The sequence below is a fragment of the Hyperolius riggenbachi genome, chromosome 11, assembly GCF_040937935.1.
Source record: "Hyperolius riggenbachi isolate aHypRig1 chromosome 11, aHypRig1.pri, whole genome shotgun sequence".
In the NCBI taxonomy this organism is placed as follows: Eukaryota; Metazoa; Chordata; class Amphibia; order Anura; family Hyperoliidae; genus Hyperolius; species Hyperolius riggenbachi.
Window position 1 is genome coordinate 25852727 of NC_090656.1, and position 23709 is coordinate 25876435.

Genomic DNA, 23709 nt, shown 5'->3' on the forward strand with positions numbered 1-23709 from the left:
TTAGTAACTATGGATGTAGAGAGCCTCTACACCTCCATCCCACATGATGGGGGTGTAGAGGCTGTCCGGTTTATGCTGGAGACAGCTTCTGATTTCAATTCGGAACAGGTTATAATTATATGTGAAATATTGGATTTGGTTTTGAGGAATAACTATTTTCGATTTGAGGACGATTTTTTCTTACAGGTGAAAGGCACGGCGATGGGGTCGAACGTGGCCCCTACCTATGCAAATATATATATGGGTGTATATGAAGATATGTATATATATACTAACTCCCTGTTTCAAAAGCACGCCCTACAGTGGTTTAGATATATTGATGATATATTTTGCATGTGGGCAGGGCCACATTCGGCCCTAGATGCCTTTGTGACTGAAGTCATGTCTTGTAATAGAGACATAAGGTTCACTATTCACAGTTCTGAGAGACAGATACCTTTTTTGGATGTTATGATAGTTAAGGATGGAGATTTGTTAAAAACTGACCTCTATACTAAGCCGACGGATGTCAACTCCCTGCTTCATTACGGGAGTTTTCATCCGCCGGCGACTAAGAGGTCAATTCCATTAAGTCAATTTAAGAGAGTGCACTCTATTGTGTCTGATCAGCAGCAGAGAGAAGTTAGGATAGGAGAAATGAGAAATACGTTCTCACAGAGAGGTTATCCTGATAAGATTGTCGAGGGGGCGATGGCCAGAATGGCAGATGTCACTGGGCACAGACGCCGCAAACAGCTCTCCGACAGGTTGCCTTTTGTGTCTAAATTTAATATAGCTAGTGATAATATATCAAAAATTATAAAACGACACTGGCCATCTACTGTCTGAGAGTTTTCCACACATTAATGAATTTCAAAATATCCCTATTTTTTCGTATAAAAAAGCACCATCGTTGAGGGATAAACTGGTACATGCGGACAGTAGTAAGGGGGAGACGGGCCAGCGTGGACTGACCCGCAGGGGCACTTTTCCGTGTCTTAACTGCGTTCATTGTAGTTCTGTCATGAAAGGTGATGTTATCACACACCCCCATAGGGATACTAAATTTAAAATTAAAGGTTGTCACACTTGTGACTCGATGTTTGTTGTTTATGCGTTGAAGTGCCCCTGCGGTTTAGTCTACATCGGCCAGACTACACAAAAAATGAAGGTTAGACTTTCATCTCATAAGCATGCGATTAGGGAAAAACTTATTGAACAAGCAGTACCATTTCACTTTAACCAGGCATCTCATACAGTTAGCCAACTAAAATATATGATTTTGGAACAAGTGCCCCCCCCCCCCCCCTAGAAGAGGAGGTGATAGGGTTAAAAAATTATTGTATAGGGAGGCATATTGGATAAAAAAATTGGATTCCATGGGCTTAAATAGGGAATTGGATTTGACCTCGTTTATGCAATGCGATGTCTGTGCCTATTGACATCTTGCTTTGTATTTATGATTTATTGTTTATACATTATGTTTTGTTTTTACAGAAAGATAATCCTTTTGAACCCTCCCTCAGCCTAAGATTGTGAAGTAAATAGTAAGGTAGGAGATGTAACCTACGTATGATGAGATAGGATGGCTGTGGTAGTGGAGGTTTCCACAGTGCGCGCGGCTCTTTGTTGCCAGTTACCATAGTAACCAATCAACACTACTGTGTAGGCGCTGCCCAGCAACATGCATCCTTGATACCGTAGGATAGCTTCAGAGGGTCGGTACAGAATAACGGAGGGGGATGGAGGAGAACAGGGGGAGAGGTGGGCATGAGGACAGTGAGGACAGCCTACTACACATATCTGCTCCTCCCGCTTTGAAATTTTATCTTGAGTTGGGTTAAGATCTCCTTTGAGGAGAATAACATTTTGCTATACTACGGATGACTCTCATTACACCCCTGGTTGTGACGATTGTGTCATAGGACCTATTTTTTAAAACGGTTGCAGGGGGAAAACCGAATAGCTAATGAAAGTGAATGGGATGTGCACACCAGAGCGGGTCTGCAGCACAAACTCGGGGGCTGCAGCATTTTTTAGATTTCTGAGGCGTTTCTGCCTCAATGTTAAAGTATAAGAAAGTAGAAAACAGCTCTGAAAAACGCTAGATCAGAGCGGTTTTCCAAGCGTTTTTGTTACAGAAGGTGTTCAGTAACAGCTGTACTGTAAAAATATGAAATGTGCTACACAAAAACGCTCCAAAAAACGCTAGGCATGTTTAGTAAACGTCTCTAAACATGCCTAGAATCGCTCTGAAATCGGCTTCAAAAACCGTTCAAAAATGTTTTGCAGATCTGCTAGAGGTTTTTGGTGTGCACTGGGCCTATAACTGTGGTAGAGTTATTAGACTATGTAATGAATAAGGTCAATGGCAATGCTGTATATTAAAGTACGTAAAGAGAGACTAGACTTGTCATTGGCTTGTAGTGATGATCGTAATCTGTTAATTACAACTACGTTAAATTTTGTGTAAAATTACGGTCCTTACATAATTAAAATTTGGAACTTCAATTGATTTTGCGTAATCTATTCATGATTTTGTGTCATTGCGCTTCATTGCCATGTCATTTTCTGCCAACTTTAGCAGTCAATAGCAAAGCCCCCATACATGCTATCATCACCAAAATTGCAACGTATGTTACGGGGGAATATTAGGAGTAAGTAAAAAAAAAAAAATTCAAAGAGAGTAGTTCTTGAGAAAAAATAATTTTTAAATAAAATCAAAGGAAAACTGTTTTTTAAACTCAGCAAAATGTAATTTTACCAAGTTTAAAAAAAATTTTTCTTTGAAATTTTTAAACTGGTTTACTCAAAAACTACAAGGTCTTTTTGAAAAAAAAAATTTGACTCGTTCCCAATACTTCCACTAACATATGTACCACATTTTACTACAGCATGTAGTGGCTTTGCTATTAACTGCTAAAGGCGGCAAACAATTTTTGGAAAATGAAGCAAATTTCAACAATACGGTTCCTGATTACAGTCATAACCAACATAAATTACGTTTTATTTTACAGAAATTTGGCATCGTAATTGCAAATTATAATTATGTGAAATTTGTGCTCATCTATATTGGCTATGGGAACTCTCTTATTCTGGCTATCCAATTGTATTTTCAGTGGTAGTTTTGGCATCTTTTCCCCACATTGTTTATTTACTTGCAGCTCTAGAAATACACTGTGGGCTTGATTCACTAACCGGCGCTAAGTGTTAGCGCCGGAGTGAAAAACCCTTTTTGGCCGCTAGTGCGCGCAAAGCTACTTTGCGCGGGGCCCCGTGCACTGCACACGCAGCGCAGGTGCGCCGATCTTAGAGGATAACGTTGCACCCGCTGGCCTTTAAAAGTCGCACCCGATGCAACAAAAATGACGCATCGGGTGCCCCCAAAGTGGCGTATCATAGCGCTGCTTAACGGGCACCCGATGCATCATTTTCGTCGCATCGGGTGCGACTATTAAAAGCCAGCTGCGCGCACTATTACCAGCTGCGCGCGCAGTGAGCGGACTTGTTTCTACTGTGTGGGCGCCAAACCACCTAACGCTGTGGTTTGCGTCCGCTAACACTTAGGCCCGGTTCACATTAGCGGTCGCCGTCCGGAATCGCCGTGCTGGAGTCGGATCGCATGCAGAACGGACGGAACGAACGCACGGCATAGCAATGAAAGTCTATGCGTCCGTTTCGTCCGGACCGGAGCCGGACCGGATCTGGACTCCGGCATAAGATCCAACATGCGCTATTTTTTGGTCCGGCTCCTCCGGCAGACGTATCTGGAGCGGAGCCGGACTGTTGCATCCGGCCAATACAAACCAATGAGAACCGGAGAGCGCACAACACACTGGCTATAAAAAACGGACGTTCTACCCCACTTCCTATGCTTTTTCTAGTGGCCATTTTGGATGGGGACCACATGGGCCAAGCGTTCACAGAGTGGAGCAGCAGGGATTTCATGCTGGAGCTCTTTGGCAGCAACATGTCTGATTATATGTCTGATAACGAGGAGGTGAGGCCTTCTCCCCACATAGTAGTAGGTGAACAACAGGAAGGAGAGAATTCCCAGGTACGAGTAAAAAATGACTGGATCCATGGTCCCAACTGCAGTCTCTGTATCCACGGATGGTCTCCACACGTCCACCTGTCTCCAACAATGACCCCAGAGCTTCTGCTGACCTCCCAGACCCCAGGTATTTACAGGTTGTTATCTCTTTAAGAAACCGGATCCGGACCGCAACCGTGTTCATACCGCACGGAAAACGGATGCAAACGGACTGGATCCGGACCTGATCCGGATAGGAACCGTACGGATTAGGTCCGGTCCGGATCCGGTGCGGTCCGGACATCCGTTCCAGTTTTTACAAAACCGCAAGTGTGAACGGGGCCTTAGGGCACACTAACCGGCTTAGCGCCGGTTAGTGAATCAAGCCCTTTTTGTCACAATAGCAAAAGTTGCTTTTGCTAACACCTTTTAATGGGTAATTATGGAGTATGCAAACGCATCCGCCCCAGACATGAACGTGCCAACATAAAGTGGAGCAGACAATAAACTGGTCCGCTTCACTCTTTTCCAAATGGACTGCAAAATGGGAGGTGAAGTGGAAACCTAATCTAATACATACAACTATTCATGTCACTAGTTGTCCCTTGTAGCAGCATACAGTCTGATGACCATACCACAGCCATAGTTTAATGTCCCATGCCATTCATAGTCGATTGTACCCAGAACAGTCATAGTCTAATGTTGTACCATAGTCATAATCTAATATCATACCACACGCATAGTCAAATGTCCTACCATAGTCATAATCTAATGTCTTCCATAGTCATAATCTAATGTCTTCCATGGTCATAATCTAATGTCTTCCATAGTCATAATCTAATGTCTTCCATAGTCATAATCTAATAGCCTACCACACTCATAGTCTAATGTCCTACCATAGTCATAGTCTAATGTTATACCATAGTCCTAATCTAATGTCTTCCATAGTCATAATCTAATAGTCTACCACACTCATAGTCTAATGTCCTACCACACTCATAGCGCTTGATTCATTAAAGCATGCTAACACTTAGCACGACAGTGATAAGCCGCTTTGCACGTGATATCATGCTCGCAAAGTTTTGCGCGAGTAAAGGTATGACTGCGTGAACAGCGTTATGCTTTGCACGCAAAGTATCATTATCACGTGCTAAGTATCATTATCATGTGAAGTCACTGCAGATCACGCAAATGTTATGTAGAGAATTAATTTTTACTGTACGCGACACGCGTTAAACTTTGCGCGCACCTTATTACATTAACTCACATGTTAATATAAGCAATGGCATTCTGCACTTAACGCCGTTCACGCGATAAAACGTAACATGCGAACAGTGGAAACTGTTCACGCGCATAATGCTTTGCGCACGCAAAGCCTTTACACGTGATAACTGAGTTATCAGGCTTTAGTGAATCAAGCCCATAGTCTAATTTTCTACTATAATAATAATCTAATATCCTACCACACTCATAGACTAACACTCATAGTGTTATACTATGTCTACTATAATCCTGATCTTATGTCCTACCATGGTAATAATCTAATTTCCTACCATAGGAGGAGCCTAATCTCCCTACTTTTTTAATATCCCTACCACAGTCATAGTCTTATGTCATACAATAGTTATAAACTAATGTCCTAATCACTCATAGTCTACCATAGTGATAATTTAATGTCCCACCACAGCCATAGTTCAATTTTTACCATAGAGAGTCTATGTAATGAAAAAGGTCCTGCTGAACCTCAAAGTTTGCCTGGACTTCCTGGTACAGAAGCCTGGCAATGTTCCTTAGGCCTAAACCATTTTTTTCCATCTGCCTTTGCCACACAAACATCTGCTAGCCTAATGCTACCTTCCCCTGGCTGAGGGTGGGTAGCTATCAAGTGGAGAGGGTGTTGTTATCCAAGTCCATAGTTGAATTCTGATGAGATGGGGACTTGTCAGTAGTAATGGAATTTGTAGTGGCAAACTTCTATCCCATAATGCCCAGAATGACCTCTGACCTTAAATCAGTTGACCGTTGACGTTTGAAAACCAACATGTCCCGCCAGGAACATTGGTTCACAAACACATCCATGGCGGTCTCCATCACTATTGGCCAAATAACTTTAGATCACAGGTCATGACGGGCATTTTGGGAAGGGGGTTGTGCTGCTGATGGGCAAAGTTACAGTCAGAGAGTTCCACCAAAGAGACCTATTACAATGTCACTTTAAGAAATTCAGGCCAAGCTTGAAGACTCTTTTATGTTTTCTAAAGATTAAAAGCTTGGTATCTACTTAATAAATTAGACACATGCTACAAACTTTGACTGGAGAATAGTCTCTTCCACTCTTTGAAGTTATGTTTCATTCAACCGATGGGAAGGCGCCACCACTTTCAGTTCTCCTGGACTTCTATAAAAACAAAACATGAAATACAAACCCAAAGCATCTTCACTCCTATGTGTCTATAAATGTTGTGACATGTTTTATTCCCCGGAGGCTGATAATAAAATATGGATTTAATTTCAGCTGTGGAGTAAAGTAAATCTGCTGGGCACAGGCTCTGTGTATTTTTTTCCAGTGGGTATGGTGAAACGTTTGTTTTTTTATTGATTAGCTGCTGGGTCGCTTGCAGCAATACCCCAGGTCACGGCTCATCAAGCATCACTATTAATCTGTCCCGGCCAGCTTTAGAGCCTCACATCTCCGAGAACGCTGGAATCCCATTATTGGCTGAGACGGTGGCCATTCATCATTACTTTTTACTTCTGTGCTGCTTTAGCGGCTGTAAAGTCATGAAAAGGATACAGTAGGGGTGTTTAGTTACATATGGAGTTTCCAGAACCAATAAAAGAAATATATTTCACTTGGGAAGCGTTAACGATTTGTCTTGAATTTCATCAGTGATGGTTCAGGGATGAGAGTAGCTTTGGGAAAGTTTATCGAACGTTGGCTGGAGCATTTGGTGTGGAGATTGGCTAAGGTCCAGATATCTGTGGCACATGGGAAAAAGGAATATAAATAACAACTGGATGAACTAATATTGGCGTAGGAAAAAGGGGTTGTGGAGCTTAGCAGGTGGTCTGAGTGCAAGCTTTTTTGGGCTCTGAAATTTGGCTACATACCACTTTCTTGCTTGGCAGAGTGCAGGTGACCTCGGCACCTAAGCCTAAACTATAAATATGATGAAAGGTAAACATTATAGGTTGGGGTTTGGTGTTGATCAATGATTATTATGATTGGGGTTAGTGGATAAGGTAGAGAAGTTAAGGCTAAGTGTTGTGAAAGTAGTTTATACTAAGTGGAGGTACTGGGCTCCTCTAGTGGACCAGAGGAGCCCAGTATGGGTCCTCCTTAAACCGTTTTATTAGCTCTTTATTGCTGCTAAGTTGGTAACAATCACCTCTATATGTGCTTGGATTAGTTGTAAGCATTAATAGACTATTCTTCCTCCCCTGCCTAAACCTCTCTGACACTGCAGCTGTCCCCTCCCCTGCTTACACCTCTCTGACACTACAGCTGTCCCCTCCCCTGCTTACACCTCTTTGACACTGCAGCTGTTCCTTCCCATGCTTACACCTCTCTGACACTGCAGCTGTCCCCTCCCATGCTTACACCTTTCTGACACTGCAGCTGTCCCCTCCCCTGCTTACACCTCTCTGACACTGCAGCTATCCCCTGCCCTGACACTGCAGCTGTCTCCTCCCCTGCTTACACCTCTCTGACACTGCAGCTGTCCCCTGCCCTGACACTGCAGCTGTCCCCTCCCCAGCTTTCACCTCTCTGACACTGCAGCTGTCCTTAGCAGGTTTTGGTGCTCAACAGCAATTGTTATGTATAGAGCTCTTGAGGGGGCCCAATGTAAAACTCGCATGGGGGCCCAGAGCTCCTAAGCTATACTTAGGAGAGTACCATTGGTCGGAGACTGTTAACAGGGCATTCAGCAAAAAAATTACAGTTCAAAAAACATTTTTTCCTTTACATTTTTAAAATGTGCTTTCTCAAAAAATACAGGGTCTTTTCGAAAAATTATTATTATTTTTTTTGACTTGTTGCCACTATTCTCCTTAACCTTTTGGGGACTGCCTATATGAGATCCTATGCAGCACTTGTAGCTGTTCTCACCTGATGCGGCGTAGGATCTACGCCACCCGCCATTTTCGCTCCCGACTCGATCGTGCGCACCCGAGAGGGGAGATTAAGCTGTCATGTGACAGCTGACATCTCCCCTCAGTGATCAGCAACCATCGAGTATGGCTTCTGATAACGTGATCACTATGATTGCCGGCCGATCGTAGTGATCACTGTGACAGCCGCGGCGGTAGGGTAGCAAGAAGAGGATCCACTCACGCTCCCCTCCGCTCTGGGCGGCATCCCTGCTTGCTCTGATGTCAGTGCTGGGTCCTGGCTTGATGACATCATCAAGCCGCGATCCAAAACTGAGAGTCAGTACAAGCGGGGATGCCGGCCGTAGCGGAGGGGTCTACTGCGGCTCATCGCTGGAGCCTGGGAGGTGAGTAAAGACTGCCAGCTACAGGGGAGACACCTGGCCACACGGGGACACACAGCCCAGCAAGCCCTAATAGGGCTGCCTGACCCCCCCCCCCCCCCCCCCCCAGTGCGACCCCCATGCAAAACCTCCTGGTCCTTAAGGGAGGTTAGGCAGCTGGTCCCCAAGGAGTTAACGTATGTAACAATTTTGGTGACGATAGCATGTTTGGGGGTTTGCTATTAACTGCTAAAGTCAGCACGGAAATTACCCAAAAATTATGCAAAATTATGTGTAATTGCGAAATTACAGTTCCTGAATACGATCACAGGTGGAATTAATTATGATTTTTCCTGAAATCTCGCATAACGATTTTGCATCGTAATTGCAAATTACGATGCAAAATTACGATGATGCGAAAAATTCGTGCTTATCATTAGCTGCAGGAGGATCAGAAAAACCTCTGGAGGAATCAAAGGCTTCACTCTTCTGAGTTAAAGAGACTAAGGCCTCGTTCACATCTACTCAGCGAAGATGGCAGTGCGATCAGAACACAACGCGTACGATTGCACGCCATCTGCGCAGCTACCCGCTGCGCTGCTGATCCCGTCCATTGATGGGATCAGCTCTGCGCTTGCGGGCAAAATGCAGGCAGCAGTATGCATGCGCATCATAGGGCATCATACTGCTGTGCAGCGCAGTAGATGTGAACAGTAGAAGGGCTGTCTATGCCCTTCTGCCATTCCTGCGTTTCCCCACGTCATACATGCTTCCAAATGTGCACAGAAGTGCGTATGATGTGAACAAGGCCTCAGAGATGAGTCATGTTGCCATTTGTTTACTCACCCGGGGCTTCTTCCAGGCCCATAATCATGGATGTGTCCCCCTTGCCGACCTCCCGCAGTCGTCACGGAATCCTCCATTCAGCCGCAATCAATCCCCGGTACACGGCACAGTCGGGCTCAGTCTGACCAAGTGACACCAGCCGGGGCCTTCTGCGCTTGCGCACAAGGTCTGTACATGCGCAGAAGCCCCCCGCTGATGTCACTGAGCTGCTTACCGGAGAAGATTGCGGCTAAATGGAGGTGCTAAGGTGGACGGCGAGGAAGACATCCATGCTTATGGGGCTGGAGGAAGCCCCGGGTAAGTAAAAAAGCGGCGGCATGACTCATCTTTGAGTCTCTTTAAAGAAAACGTCCAAGCTAAAAAAACAAACTCCACTTACCTGGGGCTTCCTCCAGCCCCTGGCAGTTGTTCTGTGCCCTCGCCGCAGCTCCGGTGGCTCCCGGTGTCCTTCGCTGCAGAAGCGACCTCGCCACGTTGGCTTCCGGGCCAGCTTCTTGTGCGCTCCACGGCACGGGTCACGTGGTCTGGCTGACGTCATCAGGATTGTACTGCGCAGCTGCAGTAGATCTGTGCCTGCACAGTATAATCCTGATGACGTCGGCCGAACCACGTGACCCGCACGGTGGAGCGCACAAGAAGCCGACCCGGAAGCTGACCTGGTGAGGTCGGCTTCTGCAGCGAAGGACACCGGGAGCCACCGGAGCTGCGGCGAGGGCACAGAACAACTGCCAGGGGCTGGAGGAAGCCCCGGGTAAGTGAAGTTTGTTTGGTTTTTTAGCTTGAACCTTTACTTTAAATATCTACTATTTTTTTAGTTTGGTGCAGTCACAGGTTTGCTATTTAGTGAAGATCCTCTTCAAAATGAATTAAAGTCTTCCTTTTTATTTTTAGTCTTTGGCCCCAGGTAAGTGGAGTTTTTTTTTTTTAATTTAGCTTGGCCCTTCACTTTAAAAGGAGGGTTCACGGAGAAATAAAAATACTAATCCACTTACCTGGGGCTTCCTCCAGCCCGTGGCAGGCAGGACGTGCCCTCGACACCTTTCCGGAGGCTCCCGGTCTTCTCCGATTGCTCACCCGACCTGGCCAGGCCGGCTTCCAGGTCGGGCTCTTGTGCTGGAGGAAGCCCCAGGTAAGTGGATTAGTATTTTTATTTTTTTTTTAAACTCTGTGGATCTTCCCTTTAAGTATCTACTATTTTTTTTAGTTTGGCGCAGTCACAGGCTTGCTATTTAGTGAAGTTCCTCTTCAAAATGAATTCAAGTCTTCCTTTTTATTTTAGTCTTTGAAAAGTTTCCCCTGTGCTAAAATGCCGGGAGTTAATGTAAGTGCTGTAGCCGAAACGAAAAAGACCTTTTAATCTGGGTGAACCAATTTTTACCTTAAATCAAATGCCATCATTGAGGCAGAGTAAAGAGGACAGCTTCCAAAACAATCCTGTTAGAGGTTTACAAGCTCCCAATAAGGACAAAGCACTCCGGAGGCCGGAAAGTCCTGGCGCTGTGCCCTCCAGCTGACGCTTTATTACTGAGGCCTGGGGAATCGATATGCCCTAGCTCGACTGTCCTAAAGACTGGAAATATTCCCTGTACATCATTAGGTGCTACTAAATGGGTTCATTGCTGCTCCAAAGTGATAAGGAATCAACTGGCTGGAGTTCACTCAAACCTGAGCAATCAGGGATGGGCTGCAATGCAGAGAACTATGCTGCCTCTTACATCTATGCCTTTGATTGGTCTGTTTCCATGCTGCATGAATTTGCATACAAGTTAAGTGATGAACACAAGTGTTGTGTAGTTGTAATTTTGCTTTGAAATTTGCAATTACAATGTGAAATGGTAATGTAAAATTTCAGGGAAAATCTTAAATAATTTAGTCTGTAATTGTAATCAGGAACCGTAATTTTGCATTTTCACGTTATTTTTGCATAATTTCATGACGATTTTAGCGGTTTAAAGCGGTTGCACAGCTTCCATACATGCTGCTATTGTCACAAATCTTTTGACATATGTTAAACACATAACATTGGGTACAAGTAAAAAAAAAAACTTGTAGTGTAGTTTTTGAGAAAGTTAATTTTAAAAATGCAAACTAAAAATGTTTTTTAAACTCAGAAAAATGATACTTTAAAAACATTTTCCCTTTGCATTTTTAAAATGTAATTTTTCTTATTTGGACCCACTATTCCCCTTAACATACTGCTTTTTTTATATGGCGTGGAGGCAATGTGTCTCTGGAGTTGTTTTTGAAAGCAATTGGAGACAATTGCTACAATCTTAAATTTACGGCGGAATTTAGTGAATTATCGGTTAACTTTTTGGATCTTAAGATATTTATTGAATCCAATATTATACATACTTGTACCTTTTTTAAACCTGTTGATTGCAACAGTTTTATAGATATTGACAGTTGCCATCTGTCAAGATGGCTAACTAATGTACCCAAGGGACAATTTCTTCGTTTAAAGCGGAACTGTTCCAGACCTGAAGATTTTAAAAAGGAAGCTGATGTCTTAAGCAGTCGTTTTTTAGAAAAGGGTTATGAGAAGGGATCGCTTGACATGGCTCTGGAAAATATAGAAACTATAGAGAGGGAAGAGCTCATAACAGGAAAAAGAAGAGAAAAGAGTTGGACTCGGGATTGCCCGGTCCTACTATTTGATTATTGTGGACAGGCCCAAAGAGTCAAAAGAATTATTAATAAGCACTGGAATTTGTTAAGAGAAGATGAGATGTTGAATGCACATTTAGAGGAATTTCCTAAGATTATCTATAGGAGGAGTGCTAATGTGGGACAAATTATAGCACCTACTGTATCAAATCCTTTTTTTTTAAATAAGAGTAAGGGTAAGAAATTCAGGAGATGTGGAGACTGTGGAATGTGTGATGTTGTGGGAGGTATGAGAGTTGTGGAGGAAGTGACTTCTTTCTATAATGGTAATACATTTCAGATAAAGGGGAATTTTTCCTGTTCAACAAAATGATTCGTTTATTTGATTAGTTGTCCGTGCAAAAAACAGTATATAAGAAGAACAAAAAGAACTCTGAAGAAGAGACTGGGGGAGCATCTTTATAATATAACGAGAGGATATGAAAAGCATCCATTATCAATGCATTACAAAACTTTTCATAACTGTTCTGTACAAGGTTCATTTTCTGTGGTCTAGAAAAGGTGGAAAAGGATTGGAGAGGAGGAGACTACATTAAAAAATTATCACGTGCAGAATCAGTATGGATCTACAAGCTGGACACTATGACCCCAAAAGGTTTAAACTGTGACTTTGAAATTTACGCCTTTTTAAATTGATTAGTTTTATTATGTGAAGCTTGAAACATTTTGGCATACGAAGCGTAATAAAATTGTAGAATTTTACCAAGATATGAATTCACAATAAGATCAGCGCTACTTGATTTTCAGAGGTGGACGGAATATAGGAGGAAAAATAGCGTTAGCCGGTTTCCATGGTGAAGGGGAGGAACCATATGGAATGAAGAGCATTTATTAGTGGAGGGAGAAGGTTGATGGGTAGCTCTGAAGAAGAGGGGCGTACCCCTTGAAACGTAAGCGCCCATTCGCTATACGGAGTAGTGACGTCACTAAGGAACTCCCCTACCACGATCAAGTGCTGAGAATCTAGTCCGTATGAACGGAGAGTGAAGGACTCCTTCCGGACTCTTTCTGTTTTCCTGCCCCGATACCGCTGTCTTGGATCAGCCTCTCCTCACTCTGTGTGTTGGCCGACTAGAGTGGAGGATTGAAGGAACGCGGAAACTTGTGAACAACGCGGAAAACTGTGAACAACCCGATCTACAGGAGGGTAAGGTAGACGGGTGTTTAGAAGCCAATATATACATTTCACTGTTACTGGAAGGACATTCAGTGAGCCTTTCTAATTGGACAAATTGCTGCACAGGACTTTGTGTACTAATACTAATCCTGCATGCCAAATGTTTGCTGCTTAACTCAACTACATGCTTTAACAGCGTTGTGACAAATATTTGCTTCTCTAGTTGTATTTTAAGGACGAATCCTATTAAGGTGTGCAACTGGATAACATTGATTTTACTGGATACCATTGGACTTTTTTGATCTTTTTCCGGGATTCCTTTTTTTTAGTTTTTTACGGGTGACCTCACTGCAGTGAGTCTGAGTGTGTCTGTGAATAGATGTGGTCGAAAGGGACAGGTGCTATTGTTATAGTTTAAGGTCTTCAATTTACCATTGGTTTTTATTGCAAAACAATAAAAGTGTTTCATATATGATTTAGCGCAGTGGACATCCATTTATTATTTGAATATTAAGGTGTTGGAGGAATACCCAGTCCACTTGAGCAGCTGATATTTTAGTGGCGCGGTTTCTCCATTACTTATTTACATTCCCCTTAACATGTCGCAATTTTGAGGTCAATAACATGTATGTGGGCTTTGCTATTAACAGCTAAAGTCGGCACAAAATTACATGAAAATTACAGGATAAATACGCGAAATTATGAATGGATTACACGTTTCATACTTCTTGGACAGCACACCTATCTTGCTTCAACGGCTGCGCCCAGGTCTAGCCTGTGTGGCTGATACAGACTTGATGCAAGCAAAAAGGTAAAGATGACCAGCACTTGCCAATTCTTAAAAAGCAGAATATTTATTCACAAAAAAGAGTGAATAAAAATAGCCATGACATCCGGACTCCCAGAATGTAACTATAGCTCTTAGTAGTAAGTATAGCTCTTAGCTGCATACAATGGCACGAGGACTTCCTCCAGAATAGGTTACGCCTCCATTGCTGCTCAATTCTACTCACAACGGACTGTCGCAATTTCGAACGGATAAACCGCTCTTTGTCGGCGACAGTGTATCCCCTGTGTGGCTGCTCTGTCCCACTCCCTCGCCTGTGTCTCTGCTTCCCGTGTATGCTAAGTGTCCCCTGTGTGGCTGCTCTGTCCCACTCCCTGGCCTGTGTCTCTGCTTCCCGTGTATGCTAAGTGTCCCCTGTGTGGCTGCTCTGTCCCACTCCCTCGCCTGTGTCTCTGCTTCCCGTGTATGCTAAGTGTCCCCTGTGTGGCTGCTCGGTCCCACTCCCTCGCCTGTGTCTCTGCTTCCCGTGTATGCTAAGTGTCCCCTGTGTGGCTGCTCTGTCCCACTCCCTCGCCTGTGTCTCTGCTTCCCGTGTATGCTAAGTGTCCCCTGTGTGGCTGCTCTGTCCCACTCCCTCGCCTGTGTCTCTGCTTCCCGTGTATGCTAAGTGTCCCCTGTGTGGCTGCTCTGTCCCGCTCCCTCGCCTGTGTCTTTGCTCTTCGTGTATGTTAAGTGTCCCCCCTTCTGTCCCCTGTGTGGCTGCTCTGTCCCGCTCCCTTGCCTGTGTCTCTGCTTCCCGTGTATGCTAAGTGTCCCCTGTGTGGCTGTTCTGTCCCACTCCCTGGCCTGTGTCTCTGCTTCCCGTGTATGCTAAGTGTCCCCTGTGTGGCTGCTCTGTCCCACTCCCTCGCCTGTGTCTCTGCTTCCCGTGTATGCTAAGTGTCCCCTGTATGGCTGCTCTGTCCCACTCCCTCGCCTGTGTCTTTGCTTCCCGTGTATGCTAAGTGTCCCCTGTGTGGCTGCTCTGTCCCACTCCCTCGCCTGTGTCTCTGCTTCCCGTGTATGCTAAGTGTCCCCTGTATGGCTGCTCTGTCCCACTCCCTCGCCTGTGTCTTTGCTTCCCGTGTATGCTAAGTGTCCCCTGTATGGCTGCTCTGTCCCACTCCCTCGCCTGTGTCTTTGCTTCCCGTGTATGCTAAGTGTCCCCTGTGTGGCTGCTCTGTCCCACTCCCTCGCCTGTGTCTCTGCTTCCCGTGTATGCTAAATGTCCCCTGTGTGGCTGCTCTGTCCCGCTCCCTCGCCTGTGTCTTTGCTCTTCGTGTATGTTAAGTGTCCCCCCTTCTGTCCCCTGTGTGGCTGCTCTGTCCCGCTCCCTTGCCTGTGTCTCTAATTCCCGTGTATGCTAAGTGTCCCCTGTGTGGCTGCTCTGTCCCACTCCCTGGCCTGTGTCTCTGCTTCCCGTGTATGCTAAGTGTCCCCTGTGTGGCTGCTCTGTCCCACTCCCTCGCCTGTGTCTCTGCTTCCCGTGTATGCTAAGTGTCCCCTGTATGGCTGCTCTGTCCCACTCCCTCGCCTGTGTCTCTGCTTCCCGTGTATGCTAAATGTCCCCTGTGTGGCTGCTCTGTCCCACTCCCTCGCCCGTGTCTCTGCTTCCCGTGTATGCTAAGTGTCCCCTGTGTGGCTGCTCTGTCCCACTCCCTCGCCTGTGTCTCTGCTTCCCGTGTATGCTAAATGTCCCCTGTGTGGCTGCTCTGTCCCACTCCCTCGCCTGTGTCTCTGCTTCCCGTGTATGCTAAGTGTCCCCTGTGTGGCTGCTCTGTCCCACTCCCTCGCCTGTGTCTCTGCTTCCCGTGTATGCTAAGTGTCCCCTGTGTGGCTGCTCTGTCCCACTCCCTGGCCTGTGTCTCTGCTTCCCGTGTATGCTAAGTGTCCCCTGTGTGGCTGCTCTGTCCCACTCCCTGGCCTGTGTCTCTGCTTCCCGTGTATGCTAAGTGTCCCCTGTGTGGCTGCTCTGTCCCACTCCCTCGCCTGTGTCTCTGCTTCCCGTGTATGCTAAGTGCCCCCTGTGTGGCTGCTCTGTCCCACTCCCTCGCCTGTGTCTCTGCTTCCCGTGTATGCTAAGTGTCCCCTGTGTGGCTGCTCTGTCCCACTCCCTCGCCTGTGTCTCTGCTTCCCGTGTATGCTAAGTGTCCCCTGTGTGGCTGCTCTGTCCCACTCCCTCGCCTGTGTCTCTGCTTCCCGTGTATGCTAAGTGTCCCCTGTGTGGCTGCTCTGTCCCACTCCCTGGCCTGTGTCTCTGCTTCCCGTGTATGCTAAGTGTCCCCTGTGTGGCTGCTCTGTCCCACTCCCTGGCCTGTGTCTCTGCTTCCCGTGTATGCTAAGTGTCCCCTGTGTGGCTGCTCTGTCCCACTCCCTCGCCTGTGTCTCTGCTTCCCGTGTATGCTAAGTGCCCCCTGTGTGGCTGCTCTGTCCCACTCCCTCGCCTGTGTCTCTGCTTCCCGTGTATGCTAAGTGTCCCCTGTGTGGCTGCTCTGTCCCACTCCCTCGCCTGTGTCTCTGCTTCCCGTGTATGCTAAATGTCCCCTGTGTGGCTGCTCTGTCCCACTCCCTGGCCTGTGTCTCTGCTTCCCGTGTATGCTAAGTGTCCCCTGTGTGGCTGTTCTGTCCCACTTCCTCGCCTGTGTCTCTGCTTCCCGTGTATGCTAAATGTCCCCTGTGTGGCTGCTCTGTCCCACTCCCTCGCCTGTGTCTTTGCTCTCCGTGTATGTTAAGTGTCCCCCCTTCTGTCCCCTGTGTGTCTGCTCTGTCCCACTCCCTCGTCTGTGTCTCTGCTTCCCGTGTATGCTAAATGTCCCCTGTGTGGCTGCTCTGTCCCACTCCCTGGCCTGTGTCTCTGCTTCCCGTGTATGCTAAATGTCCCCTGTGTGGCTGCTCTGTCCCACTCCCTGGCCTGTGTCTCTGCTTCCCGTGTATGCTAAGTGTCCCCTGTGTGGCTGCTCTGTCCCACTCCCTCGCCTGTGTCTCTGCTTCCCGTGTATGCTAAATGTCCCCTGTGTGGCTGTTCTGTCCCGCTCCCTCGCCTGTGTCTTTGCTCTCCGTGTATGTTAAGTGTCCCCACTTTTGTCCCCTGTGTGTCTGCTCTGTCCCGCTCCCTTGCCTGTGTCTCCGCTCCCCGCAATCTAGAGGTGCGTACACACATGCGACTATAGTCGTTTGAAACGATCGTTCCCCGATCGTTTCAAACGACGATCATTTTGAAAAAAGCAGCCAACGACCATTAAGTCTAATGACGGACGAGCTAGATCGTTAAAAACGAACGATCTAGCTTGGCGGATTTTTCCCAATGACGATCGTTTGCAAAAGTAGTACATTGTTGGAAAACGGTCGTTCGTACCAGGCTTGACATGCACATTTCACTATTTCTCCATGGAACTTTTCATTTTTATGCGCAAGCGCAATAGTTGCTTTATGTGATGTAATGTTCATTCTAACGATCAGATCGTTACACACCTTTAAAAACTAACTTTACTTAGGTCGTTCGTTCGTCAATTAAAAGTTCGTTTGTCGTTCACAACGAACGATCGTTGTTGCATGTGTGTACGTAGCTTAGGTGTGAATCCAGCCTTAGCCATATAGCAAAATGTGACATCTTCATCACAATATTCGACTGAGAACAGATAATTTGGACTTTGGAGGGGTCATCGGGGTGCCCCCTCCATACTTCCATGTCACTTCTCTCAACGTTTGATGCTATCTTATCGCTGAGCTAATGGGCATGTTTTAATCGTCTTGTCGGAAAGGCAAACTATTGTGATGAGTTGTAATCCTTCCAGCAACCTGGAGTGGTAATTAATTGTGGTAATAAATTAGTTTGATGAAAATAGTATTTATGTTATAGAGGATTATAAAAATAACCCATGAATCTGACACAAGGAGCTTTGAAGCATGTGTACATTCTATCAGTGCAGAGCGAATCCACTCGCTCCAACGGCCCTTTTCATGATCTATTAGAGGGTATAATTGCAATGCTTTAGGATTTTTTTTTTGCACTTTTATATGGTGTTTAGTATATAGATAGTTTTTATGCACATTACTCACTTATCACCTGCACAAGGTTAAGGAGAAGTTATAAATAATTCCTGGAGTTAAGAGAATAGTAGCCATCTATTATTCCTTGAACATTATTTTCCGGTAGCAGGAAAAAAGGACGCCGGCTGAGGGTGGACGAAAAGGGCGCCGCCATAGACTCTAATGCAATTATCATTAATACGAGGAAAAAAGAGTGTCGCAATAAATATCATTAGCAACATTAGAGTTTTTAAGTATGTTTCATTTTAGAAGCATGCAACGTTATAGTTTTTGTCATATTATTTTGTTTGTAGGTACAGATTTTACGTTTTCAAAGATATTATCGCTTCTATGTGTAAAAGGGTGTTTCTGCCAGGGTTGCTCGTAAACTATGCCAGCGCGAATCTATGCATCATAGTACGCAACTACGCATCGTCGTTCATAGGCGAAGTTTAACCACTTGCCAACCGCACGCTTATACCGCGCGTCGGCAAAGTGGCAGCTGCAGGACCAGCGACGCAGTATTGCGTCGCCAGCTGCAGGTTGATTAATCAGGAAGCAGCCGCTCGCTCGAGCGGCTGCTTCCTGTCAATTCACGGCGGGGGGCTCCGTGAATAGCCTGCGGGCCGCCAAAATAATCCGCTTTGTTTACATTGTACGGCGCTGCTGCGCAGCAGCGCCGTAAGGCAGATCGGCGATCCCCGGCCAATCAGCGGCCGGGGATCGCCGCCATGTGACAGGGGACAGCCTGTCACTGGCTGCACAGGACGGATAGCGTCCTGTGCAGCCCGGTTCACCAGGGGGGGCCAGGTAGGAGAGGGATGGGGAGGATTTCACCACGGAGGGGGGCTTTGAGGTGCCCCCCCCCCCCCCCGCAACACCCGTCAGGCAGGAGCGATCAGACCCCCCCAGCACATCATCCCCCTAGTGGGGAAAAAAGGGGGGCGATCTGGTCGCTCTGCCTGCACCCTGATCTGTGCTGGGGGCTGCAGAGCCCACCCAGCACAGATCAGCTAAAACAGCGCTGGTCCTTAAGGGGGGGGGTAAAGGGTGGGTCCTCAAGTGGTTAAGAACTACACGTACGCATTTCCGCGTAGTCGTAGCCCCGCTACGCGTAGTTGACGTATGTATTGCGAAGTCAACTACGCGTGCGGTAACTGCATTTATAGGGGTCATTGTGCATGCACAGAAATTTTATTGCCCTTTATACGCATACAATTCCGCATTGGATGGTGGAATATATGCTTATATCAGTTTGTGTATGCGCATAGTTAGCAGATTATTGTGGAAATTTTTCCACATAAGGGCATAAGCGGTCGCATCAACTACGCTACGCAATACGTGAAGCTTGCGTATTTTAATGCGTAGTCTACGGTATGCTAACGTAGCGAAGTGGCTGATTTCGGAGCCGTAGATTGCGAAGCGTATTTGCGTAGAAATACGCGTAGTTCCAGCGTAGCGAAGTTGGCTGATTACGACCATCCCTGGTTTCTGCAGAGGGAGGGGTTAGGGTTAGGCACCACCAGGGAGAGTGGTTAGGGTTAGGCACCACCGGGGCAGCAGTTAGTTTAAGTTAACAACGGAGGTTCTCAGTGTGGTTTTGATGCTGTTAAGCTGTATGCTCCTTTTTGATTGGCCTGATGAAGCGGGATTGAGCCCGTGAAACGCGTTGCCTATTTTTAATGTGGAGTATAAATAAAATTGTTGTTTGACTGTTGATGCCACAGTCCTTCCTTTGTTTGCTTTGTCTGCATGGATGGGATAGGCCCACCACTGCCCCATCGGTTTTAAGCTCGTTTAAGTGACTTTTATTCTATTGGCGCCTCTGGCAAGCTTCTACATATTGCTAAGTCCACCCTTGGTGGAGGGTTGTACCCATCTTCTTCCCATCTACAGAGAGCGACTTTTAATCCTGAGTGGGGTCAGGTTAATCTCCCCACCTGCCTTCACAGTGGTTGCCTAATGGTAACCCTGGTTTGTGAGTATTAAATTGTTATATTACTCATTATTAATTATCATCTATACAATATCACACTATTGGGCTCTTGGTGTCCCCCCTCCCTTTATCAAGTTAACAACAGAGGTTGGTTAAGGCTAGGCACCACCGGGGGTTGGTTAGGGTTAGGCATCACCATGGTGGTGGTAAGGGTTAGGCACCACCAGGGGATTGGTTAGATTTAGGCACCATCAAGGGAGGGTTCTGTGTGAGAGTAGGGTTTGGTCAAGTTGTATTATTGAATTACATAATGATTTTTAACGTTAATATAATTTCGTTATTATTTCCTGTCTGTTTTTAAAACTGTATTTATCCATTTTTATTGTTATCAGATTTCGTTATCCACCGGCGATGTTTTGTTATCCAGCCGGGCCCTTTTTTCACTGCGCCCTTTTTTTTTCCTGCACACCTATTTTCCACTGATTTCAATGTGCTTTGAAGGACAGCTGGAAAAGTATTTCTGTTTTTGAACATACTGTTTATCATGAAGTTAGTTTAAAGAGTAACTGTCAGGAATACAATCAAAAATCAATTCTTTATTTTTATCTGGTAAACAAGTAATTAGGATGTTAACCAGGCAATCCAAAAGTAAAAAATCACTCAACTTTTCTTCTCCATAAAACATCATTCCCCTGTTTCCCTGGCTCTTATTTGGTACATCTGTCACACAACGGAAGTTGTAGGGCATGCTGGGTTTTCTTTTTTAATTTCCCCTCAGACATAACTAATGCAGCCTGATTGGCTGAAGCCTCTTTCCCTCCTGTTTTCCCCTCCCACACATCTGTTCCTCTCTGATTGGCCAATATTTCTCATGCTAAGACAATGCACTTTCTACTGCAGAACTGGGTGGGAGTGTCTGAAGACTGGGAGGTGGGCGGGCAATGATACACAAACAGAGTAAGCGAGGAAATTATGTCAGGATTGGCTTCAAGATAGACGCAGGCAAAATTAAACATCCTAAGAAGCATTTTCTATTTTTGTACTATAGAAAAATCACTAAAATCAAAACGTGGACAGTGCAATACATATGTTACATAAGTAGAGCAAGTATTTATCTACTTAAAGGCATGGGTCACACATAAATCTGTACGTTTCTGGTCCAGTCCAGTCCTGTCCATTTTGCATCAGTTTTCTATCTGGTTTAGGCCCAGTTCTGAAGCCACCGTTGAGTTGGGCGCAGGGTGAGCCGAATGTTGGTTCAACCTGCTACCACTCAGATTCCTGGCCTTGTTAAATACTATTCCCCCTCCAAGTCTTAGCAACTCAGAGGGAGGAGTAATTCAGGGTCCAACGATTGTGTAACATTACTACTATGGCACCGCCTAGTTTCGGCACACATCGGGTCAGATGACATGCCAGTACCTGTACACAGAGGACACCATAAAACTGATGGGAGATACAGGAAGTATAGAAGATGGCCCCCAGATGATTGGTTAGTTGCATCGTCTTCAAGTGGTGGTGGTGGTGTGTGTGTGTGTGTGTGGGGGGGGGGGGGTTATTCTCGGCTGGCTGCTCAAGCAGCCAGCAAGCACATGTAACCAGCATCAGACAATCCAAGCCTGTGCCAGATACTGGGGAACTTGCTGTACTGCTCAGAACATTTTGTTGCTCTTTTCACAGCTACAGAGTGGCAGCACAAAGTAACAAATCACCCTGATTGCACAAAGTAACAAACCGCCTGACTGCACAAAGTAACAAAGTAACAAACCACCTTGACTGCACAAAGTAACAAAGTAACAAACCACCCTGACTGCACAAAGTAACAAAGTAACAAACCGCCCTGACTGCACAAAGTAACAAAGTAAGAAACGAAGCGCCCTGACTGCACAAAGTAACAAAGTAATAAACCTCCCTGACTGCACAAAGTAACAAAGTAACAAACCGCCCTGACTGCACAAAGTAACAAACCACCCTGACTGCACAAAGTAACAAACCACCCTGACTGCACAAAGTAACAAACCATCTTGACTGCACAAAGTAACAAAGTAACAAACCTCCCTGACTGCACAAAGTAACAAAGTAACAAACCGCCCTGACTGCACAAAGTAACAAACCGCCCTGACTGCACAAAGTAACAAACCACCCTGACCACTCACAGCTCCTCTCACAGCGCTGGAACGAACACACACAAAGACAATCAGGCGACGCGGACCATCTAGCGTGATGGATGAGCCAAAATTTTCTGGACAAGTAATTTGGCTCATATGCGAGAATATGGAGCTGGGTTATCAGGTTCTGGAATTTAATTAATGAATAATCTTTGTTGATTATGTTGTTTTCTCCCCACAGGTTAATTTGAGTTTGTGCCTCGAGTAGCATTTTAATTACTCAGCTCTACCTGATCTGCGGTACAGCTTTTATTTTAAAATGGCAATTGCAAATTTAAAGGGAAATTCTACTTCTGTTAGATGACACCTGCTTAAAGAGACTCTGTAACATGAAAAAGATCCCCTGGGGGGTACTCACCTCGGGTGGGGGAAGCCTCCGGATCCTAATGAGGCTTCCCACGCCGTCCTCTGTCCCACGGGGGTCTCGCTGCAGCCCTCCGAACAGCCGGCGACTGTGCCGACTGTCAGTTCAATATTTACCTTTGCTGGCTCCAGCGGGGGCGCTGTGGCGACTTTCGGCACGGAAATAGACGGAAATACCCGATCTCCGTCGGGTCCGCTCTACTGCGCAGGCGCCGGAAACTTGCGCCTGCGCAGTAGAGCAGACCCGACGGCGATTGGGTATTTCCGCCTACTTCGGCGCCGACAGCCGTCAGAGCGCCTGCGCAGGAGCCAGAAAGGTAAATATTACGTCACCGCTGCACGGAGGGCTGCAGCGAGACCCCTGACGGATGGAGGACGGCGTGGGAAGCCTCATTAGGATCCGGAGGCTTCCCCCACCCGAGGTGAGTACCCCCCAGGGGCCGTTTTGTCGTTACAGTTCCTCTTTAAAGCACAACTCTGGATATTAAAAGTATTAATGACAAACATCCTTTCAGCCTGCTTACCTTGTTTTTATGTTCATATAAGACAGTTATTTCACAATGTTTCTAGCAGAAAGTGGCAGATAACAATGCTGAGATTTGCTGTCAGTCAATGGATAAGACCAGGTGCTGAAAAGGAGTCACAGTGGCTGCTGTCCTGTTTGGCCCATTTTCCTGTGAGGTGAGTGAGCAGGCATACTGGGGCGGGGCCACAGACAGAGAGGTGTCGGCCAGGGATCAGGAGGCTGCTACTGTGATGGCCCAACTTGTAGTGTGGTTTGGCGGGAACTGAACAGTAGTTCATAGGTCCATCATTTGGTCAGAAAACCAAACAGCAGCAAGTTCCCCCTTCACTACCTTTTAACATGAAATGCTATATACTGTATATACTCGAGTATAAGTCTAGAAATGTAGGTCTGATTCACATCATAAAAGTATAGGAGTCGACTTATACATGAGTCACGGGCAACACTGAGTAATGTGTGTACTATTAGTGACGGTCCCATTAGCAGCAATTTACCCCGTGTTAAGTGACACTTTCTTGATCAAGGAAATGCCAGGAAAACGCAGGTCGGAAAGTCCTGGCCACAACAGTTAACAAGGAAAGGCGCAGGGGGGAAATACTGGGCTGCATAAAAGGGAGGGAATCATTGCTGCATTTGGGGGCCTGGAGGAGGTATTGGTGCACTTAAAGAGACTCCGTAACAAAAATTGCATCCTGTTTTTTATCATCCTACATGTTCCAAAAGCTATTCTAATGTGTTCTGGCT